An 8,924-nucleotide genomic window follows, 5' to 3' on the forward strand; every position below is an offset into this window, starting at 1 on the left:
TCTGGTCTCTTACCCCCAAAACAAAACAAAAAGTTGTGGTTGCTAGGCATGGTGGCACGCACCTACAATCCTAATACTTTGGGTAGTTGAAGAAAAAGGACCACAAGTTCTAGCCCAGACTGGGCAACTTAGTGAGACAAGAACCATGTCTGTGGGTGGGGAGAACTGAGGAAGTCTCTCAGTGCTGAGGCCCTGGAGTTTATTCCCCATTGAGAATGAGACAGATGAGAGAGGAGGCATGCAGACAAGCTGGGCATGGTGGTACCCGTCTGGTCCCCTGCCCCTGCAGAACACACACAAAAAATTTATAGCAGCCATGCACCGCAGCAGCCTTATACCAACCTCTTCACACCTAGAAGAAATATACAACAAAAAGCTGAAACACAGGTTGGAGATAAACATGTGCCCACCACACTCAGCACTGCCTGCAGGCCCAGATGCCCAGAAACCACAAAAAACATCCTGTATTCCTACAGGCTCCTCCCCAAGTCTCAGCCTCCCCTTCCTCAAGTCTCACAATTTTCTACTCCCCTTCTCTATAACCTTCCCTCCCCTACCCAAACCACCTATAAAAGCCTCCTTTTGCCCCACCCTCTGGGCCAAAGGTTTTTTTGCCCTTGGCCCACCTACACCTAGGCTAAAATAAACTCCGCTTGTTGCTTTATCTTTACCTGACTCAGGGCTCAGGTGTGCCTCAGTCTACCCTAACAATACACGCCTGTAATGCTAGCCTGAGGGAGGCTGAGGTAGGAGGATCAAAAGTTCAATTTAGAAACTTAGTGAGATCCTGTCTCAAAATAAAAAATAAAGGGCTGGGGATGTAGATTAGTGTAAAAGTCCTGAGTTTAATAATCAGTACTATAAAATAAGAAAAGCAGGAAGGAAGGGAGGGGAAAGAAGGAGAGAGGAAAACTGGTGAAAAGCACAAAAGAATTTTTTTTTTTGTTACCGGGGATCAAACTAGGAACCTTGTACTTGTGAGTCAGACGCCAGAACCACCGAGCCAAATCTCTGGTACAGGAAAGGAATTTAATCAGTATAACTATACTTGGAAGGCAAAGGGGACCAGACATCCTCAGCCCTGTCTTTGTGGGTACTGACATGAACTTCATATTTAAACAGGAAGAGCAGGCACAGAGGGCGAGAGCTATGCATGGTTAAGTAGTCCAGACCAAACTGTAATCTGGTTGCTTGTCATCTCACATCTGGCTCTGTGTGGCCCCTCTTGAGGGGCAATTCCATCCCCATCGTGAGATGTTTGCTCCTGCTTATCCGGATTGACTCAGTTCCCCTCTATCCCAGTACCAAAACAACAACAACAAAAGATGCAAGAAGCTAAGCCAAAGTGCTCTGTTTGGCTTTTGTTGTTTTGTTTTGTGGTACTGGAGATTGAACCCAAGGGCTTCTATTGCATCCTCAACATATTTTTACATTTTTAATTTTGAGCCAGGTGTGGTAGTGTACACCTGTAATCCCAGCACTCATAAGGCTGAGGCAGGAAGATTGCTGTCAGTTTGAGGCCAGCCTTGGCTACATAGTGAGTTCATAGTGAATTTTTAGATTTTGAGACCGGGTCTTGCTAAGTGGCTAGGTTGCCCAGACTGAATTCAAACTTGAATCCTGCCTCAGTTTCCCAGAGTGCTGGGATTATAGGTATGTGCCACCACATCTGGCTTGAGCCAAAGTTGTAAAGTAGTAAAGGAGACAGATACAAAATGAAAGTAGAAATGCCAAGGTTTTGTCTTAGTTTTAGGAACCCACTGGGCATCTGCAGGCCCAAATGAAGAATGAATGTTTTTAGCCAGAGCAGCCTGAGTCCTTGTATGGCAAAGGATACTGGTGAGAAGACACACCAGACATGAGGGAAGAGCCACAGGTCCATGCCCTCGCTGGGACCCACCCTCCAGGGACCTCCATGTCTTGTAATGTAGACCTAGAGGCGGGGCCTGCAGATCCCCTATAGGTAATTAAAAGCAGAATGAAACTTGGCATCCCTGCCTTTGTTTTCGGTCTCCTGTATTATAACCTTGGCCCAGATCCTTGCTTAGTGCTGCATTGGGCATGTTAATCACTGAGGGAGTGTCCATATTGCAAGGGTCATTTGCCCAAAGTGTGCCTGGTCTATCTCATTACAAGCCTGAGGACGCACACACACACACACACACTGAAAACACCAAAACAGGAGCAACTACGGGAATTTTCAGGATTTGCAGAGATGTTCAATGGTCAGCTTTTCAAACATTTAGTTCCAGACCCCTAGAGTGATGCCTACAAGTCCCCAGTCAGCTTCTTAAACCTATAGTCACCTTCAATTCCAGAGAAAGCAGAGCTTTGTGAGCCTCCCATGGTGAAGTTGCCCTTTGAGTAGGAGCAGTTACCCCATAGGGGACCCACAGGTGCCCCTTAAGAGGGCACCATCATCTCATGATGGCAACCGAATCATCCTCTCAGGTGACAGAGGCTCTCCCCAGACTTCACAGAACTAGTCCTGAGACACCCGTCAACCAACCTTGGCTAGGATGACCTACAAGCCTGGCATGCAATAAAACTCAAGACTTGCCATCAGTTCCAGGAAGGTAATTTTTTTTGTTTGTTTGGTTTTGGTTTTGTTTTTTAACTAAAGAGATGGAGAAAAACCTTTTACAAGCCGGCTGGCTCAAAGGAGTTTGCCCACTCCAAATTCTGAGTGCTGAATTGCAGTGAAAGTCCATTTACATACAGCTGGGGAAAGGTAGTTGAGAGGAACTTTTTAGGTTGGAGACATAGCTAAAAGCTGGGAAACAGGTAGAAACATCAGGTAGTAACAGTTACATTGTTTGAACAGAACATTTTTTATATATTGAGCAGGTACATTTACAGCACAAACAGTCACAGAACTTTTTGATACATTGGGGCCAGGGAGTTACAGAGCATCCTTATGAAGGGGGGGGGGAAACTTAGGAAAGGCAAAGACCTTACTGTATATTATTGCTTCATCATGATATCTTTACCACTTAAACTCAAGATGGTAATGAGGAATACAGGATGTGTTATTTAATTTTCTCTCATTGCTGAGACAAAATACCCAACACCCAAAGTTAAAAGGGAAGGGGTTTATTTGGCTTATGGTTCATTCATCTGTAGAGGTTTCAGTCCACAATCAGCTGGCTCTGAGTCTTAGATAGCATGCAATCATCAAAGAGGAGAAACAAAATAGTACATACAAGGCAGTAAAGGTAACAAGAGAACCTTAACAACGTCTCCCTGCCCCTTTTATTTTATTCAGACAGCTTAGGGTGGGTAGCACTCACACTCTTAATCCTAGTGCCCATGAGCCTAGCATAGCATCATGAATCAATGCCAGCTTCACACATTCTAGATCAAGCCTGTGACCACATGAGACTTTGGGGGAAACCATAACCATAGCCAGACCCAAACCTAACATTCCACCCCTCCAAAAGATTCATGTACATTCCTTTACACAAAAGGCATTTACTCCATCTCTAAGAGTTGCCAAAGTCCTAACAGTTTCAGCATTGCTGAAAAATCATCTCCTCTGAGATTTAAAGCAAACTCTTAGCTGCAAGCCCCTGTACAAAGGAAAAGAAAATGAAACACTTCCAACGTTCAGTGGCATAAGACAGACATTTCCATTCCTAAAGTTAGAAATAGGGTAATACAAAGGAATTGGGCCAAAGCAAGTCCAAAATCCAGCAGGGCAAACATTAAGTTCCATAGTTCCATGTGCATAATCTGAGGCAGTCTGTGGCAAGTTGTGAACTCCAAAGGGCTTGGGTGGTTCTGCTGTTATATCACTTCCAGTGGTTGTAGCTCCCATGGCTTCCTTCTTGAGCCAGCTCTATTCCCTCCTTGCAGTTTTCCTAAGATGATCTATGTTCCTGGATTCTTCAAACTTCTGGTGTCTCCACTGCACCTTTGGCTTCACACACTGCCCTTTCTGGTGCATACTGCCTGATCTCCCAGGCCTTCTTCTGAAGTCTGGGTGGAAGCCTTCATGATCCCCACAACTTGCATTTTGCATGTGCCTAAAACCAGCATCACGTGGATGATGCCAAGGTCTGCTGCCAGCTGGAGCAGTAGTAGCCAGGCTTCCTTCTCTCTTGGCTGGAGGGGTTGAGGCCTGGATCACTAAGCACTCTGAACCTAATCCTGAGGAACAAATTCTCTATGCTGCCACCATTTTGGAACAACTTCCCTAGGCCATTCTGGAACATGGTGCTCTGGATCTTTCTTCTCAGTGCAAAATCTTTCACCTTTGCAACTCTGAGACTGCAAAGGGTGGAATCCTGCTGCTTCCTGCAATACCCTCAGGCCATCTTTTCTATTTTCTTGTTCCTTTTCAGCAATCAAGTTCTACTCTGCTCTATCTTTGCAGTCCACGGTTTTATTGAAGCTTCCTTTCTGGCCAAACTTACAATGTTTTAAATCATTCTTCTGGGCTTTTTGCTTTAGATTCTCAACATAGACATGGCTAAAAGCCCCCAGCAGCAGCCACAACCCAACCTCAACATTACACTGCTTTAAAATTTCTTCTGCAAGATTAATTAGTCCACCACTCTTAATCTCAGTCTCAGGCAAAGTCTCGGAGCCTGAGCAAAATGCAGAAAAACTTTCTGCCAAGCCACTAATGCAATCCTTCTTCCCAAAAGAAACCTGCTGAGCCTGGTCTTTGTTAGCTTTCTGGTCTTCTGAACTCTTCCTGGAAGGTAAGTCTTGAACCCCATCATCTGTGCTTACCAACATGCCCTTCTCCACCACCCAGCTCCTGGACTGGCATTTTGGGATGGGTGGCCAAGCCTGGTCTGTTGGGATCTCTGGAGCTTGGCTTTTGCTCTAAAACATGTTCAGTTTCCATAAGCCCTCTGAACCCTGTCCTGTTACTTTCTTATTGTTTCTAATGGATGCTTCACTGTATACAGGATTCATTAAGTTATTGGTCACTTGTGATCAACTTAACCTCTCCCCTCCTTGGGGGATGTCTAAAAAGCCCCAGCCTTTTGATGGTGCTTTCATTTGCAGTGACCATCCACCATCCCGAAGGCACCTCTGGGCTGTCAGCCACCAGTCAACTCAGCATATAAAATACACTTGTGGATGGTGGAGTGGTGAACAGCAAAGAAAGAGCATCTTTGAGATTTGGTGTCTTGACACTGGAATATGGCAGCATGAGAAGGAGGAAAAAGGGTCCCTGGGACCCAGGAAGGATCTGAAGCAAGAATTGAATTCCACACAGGGAGAGCAAAGAGAGACTTAAATGAAGAGGAGGGAGGAAGCAAACATTGCTTTCTCCAAGATCCTGGACTCATAGCATGGAAACATTGAATCAAACCTGCAGACACATGGTGACTTCTGGTGACCCCAGAGACCTTCACAGAGAAAAGCACCAGTGGAATGGAGCAGTGGACACAGTGGACTTAAGTGGCTGGTGAGTTATTTGGGTTGAGATGTCACCTAGGAGAGGGCAATTGGCTGGTAGCCATCTTGAAGAGGGGCCAACTGAGCTTGTAACTCAGAACAGCTATGGGCTGACTCCATCTAGTGGCTCTGGTGTCTCAATGAGGGTGCTGAGTAAAATCAGTAGGAGGTCAGGGAGTAGAGTTCAAGCTGGCCAAAGGCATGCAGCCTGTTGCAGGCTCAGCAAATCTGGTTTCAGCCTCATATCCAGAAAACATTCTGAACTTCAGTGGAACTAAAGGTGTAGGCTAGCTGAGGTTATCCAATACCCCACCATAAAGCTATGGCTGGCTTGCTGGAATTAATTCAGATCTGGACTCTTTCTGGTTTTTGTTCTTGTTTTGTTTTTCCTTGATTGTTTGAATACAAATTCTAGTTTTTTTATTGTTGTTGTTTTCTGTCTTATTTTTATTTCTTTCTTTCTCTTTCCTTCCTGTCTTCTTCACCAGTTTCCCAAAGTTTGCATGATCTTCCTTTGTCCTTTGTCCTTCAGCCTTGCTTCTAATTTCTTTTTCTATTTCTCTATTTCCTCCCCAACCACTCATATCTTCTCCCCTAAGGGTAAAATTGCCACATTAAGGCCTTTTTTATTGCATACAATTTTCTCATTTGTATTAAATTTTGTTATATAATCACAAATCTAGTCCATATAATTAAAGGTGGCAAATTAATAGTTACCACCACATTTTGTCATTTTCTAGGCTGGTTTGCTGCTATTGTTATTACTGATTGTACTAGTTCAGCCAAGGTGACATAATCATGCTAATCAATTGTTCTTCCTGGTATCCCAGGATTGATACTACCTAAAAGTCTTATTTAAAAAAATAATAAAACACTATAGGCCAGTGCGAAAGAACTTGCAGTGGGGCCAAGTAGGCAGCAACTTCTCATCCCCAATAAATTGAAGAGGCAGGATCTTGCAACAGACTCAAAACCCAAAAGCAAAAAAAGAAAAGAAAAACAAACAAACAAAAAAAACCCAAAAGCCAGCTATATCTGGAAGACACCTCTGAGAAGTAGTTATTTCTTTTTTTTTAAAGCATAAGTATTTATTTAAAAATAATGAGCATTAAATACATCATATAAACACATTCTATACAAAGCAATTATAGTTAAAATATCAGAATATTGGATCTAATGCCATAAGGATAATTAATTACACATATAAACATTCATTTCTATATTTTGCTTTCCTCTTTTAGGACTGTGATGTCTTTCCCCAACCCTCTTTTCCTGCTTCTCAACTCAGAGTTTCTAATCCTTATCTTTATTTCTTTTCCATTTATGTGGGCTCCTACTCTGATCCTTTCTATGGCATGACCTCTCAGCATCCAGATAGCTCCCACCAGACCATGCATCCACTGAAGCTGAGCACCTTTCTTCATTCTTTTCAGCATCATCCTCTGCTTTTTCCTGCTCTTCTTGCTAGTGGTTACTGAGTTCTTCCATATGTACATTTATTACATCCTGAATCACCTTAGTATATGATTTCTGAATTATATGAACATTCTTGGCTCTGTAGGACTTGTGTCTTCTTTTGCAATCTCTAACATCTGCCAGGATTTCAAAGTAAGATTTTGGACTTTTTCAGCTATTATTTTGATTGACTTTGGCAGCCAAGTCTACAAAGAGATCGCTATCATTTTTAATGATTTGAGAATCAGAGTGCTTTTTCTTTGTTTCCTCGACAACAAAAATCACAAAGAGCAAGATGATCTGCTGGGATCAGATCACAAATAAACCATTTATGATTCAGTGGAACTTCAACAGGCAATGAAGAATACACTCCTCAATTATTTGATTGTAACAATCACCATCATTTCCAATTATGGTTCTAGCTTGATTAATGACCTGGAATTGTGACTCCTTATTTAAAGTAATTGTAGGTACCTTTGCATTCTCATAGAAAAAAAAATCAGGATTATTTCTCTTCATGTTCAGTATAGCCTATTTTCCTCAACCTATAGGACACCATGTGCTTTGAGAAAGATAATTTGGGCATGTGATGATAAGAATCACAGGGTCATATCACAACTTCACCCTTCATTGTCTCCTCTTCCCTGAGGTCCAGCTGATCCAGAATCCAGCCCAGGAACACTGTCACATCTCCCAACGTCCAGTAGCAGCTCTCCATGAACTTGCTCATCCCTTCTGCAGCTGGTGTCACTCCTCCACCAGAGGCAGCTTGTTCTCCTTACTGCTGCCTACTTGTGGGCGGAAGTAGTAATTTCTTAGGCCCAGGGATTTAGCTCAGTGGCACTGTGCCTGCCTCACAAGTGCAAGGTCCTGAGTTCAATCCCCAGTACCAAAAATATGAATAAAGCTACCTGCCATATCAACTGAGAAATTAAACTAAAAAAGAATGAAAAGTCACTTAAAGATACTTCAGCAAGATACAACCCCAGACTTCCAGCTCGCCAAAGGCAAACCCAGGGGGCAATGAGGTGGAACAATCTGAAAGCCACCTACCTGGACTCTCTGAAATGGTAACAGTAGAATTAACAAAATGGATGAGGCTCTAGAAAAACGCCACCACACCTGGCCACAAGAAAGAATATTAAAAGCTGTTAGAGAAAAGAAAAAAATCACCTATGAAGGAAAGTCCATCAGAATCATGCCAGACTTCTCAACACAAACTTTCAATTCAAGGAGAGCTTGAAATGTTTCAAGCCATAAAGGAAAACAACCTCCATCCCAGACTGATGTACCCCACAAAACTATCTTTCAAAATTGATGGAGAAATAAGGTATTTCCATGTCTTCTTTCAGTACTAGAGATTGGACTCCAGGTGCTTGTACTAAGCTGAGCTATCTACCTAGCCCTTTTTATTTTTAAAAATAATTACCTTTGATGAAAAGGAACTATCATATATATGTATAATTTTTTGGCAGTACTATTGCTGATCAGCCTAACGTTCTATTGCCAAGTGCAGCTCTGCTAGAAGTCTTGATGCCACCAGGTGATGCTGGATGTCAGAAGTTCACATAGCCAGCTGCTGGCCACTATTGCTGCTGGCTGTCACCACCCAATGCCAGCTTGTGCAGGACAACATGAGTTGACTCTGCCAGAGGTAGACTCTACAACTCTATCAGGTGCTGGTCTTCATTGGCTGCTGGTCTCTGGAGCTCTTCTGTGTTAATGGCTTTGAGTGTTTACTGATCTTTTTTTGTCTTTCTTCATAAAAGACTGCTCTGTCCACACTATTCAGGATAAAAATCCCAAGCAGACTTACAGGACCTTCGGCCCCGCACTACCTGACAAATAGTCACAAGCATTAACTGGGTGTGGTGGCTCATGCCTGTAATCCCAGCATTTGGGAGACTGAGCCAGAAGGATATCTGAGGCCTCCTTGTATTACACAATGAGTTCAAGGCCGGTCTGAACTACAGAGTGAGACCCTATCTCAAAATAAATTCACAAGCAGGTTTACTGAAGCATTAGAGAGAGTCCTAATTCCAACAGACCCCATA

At 43.2% G+C, this 8,924-nt stretch overlaps 1 pseudogene; it reads right to left on the reverse strand.

The window, feature by feature from the left end:
* Positions 1 to 6,606: 6,606 nt before the first annotated feature.
* LOC104868867 lies at positions 6,607 to 7,961 on the reverse strand (annotated as a pseudogene).
* Positions 7,962 to 8,924: the final 963 nt, after the last annotated feature.

This window comes from Fukomys damarensis, unplaced genomic scaffold (genome assembly GCF_012274545.1).
Source record: "Fukomys damarensis isolate Sample0158 unplaced genomic scaffold, DMR_v1.0_HiC HiC_scaffold_38, whole genome shotgun sequence".
Taxonomy (NCBI): Eukaryota; Metazoa; Chordata; class Mammalia; order Rodentia; family Bathyergidae; genus Fukomys; species Fukomys damarensis.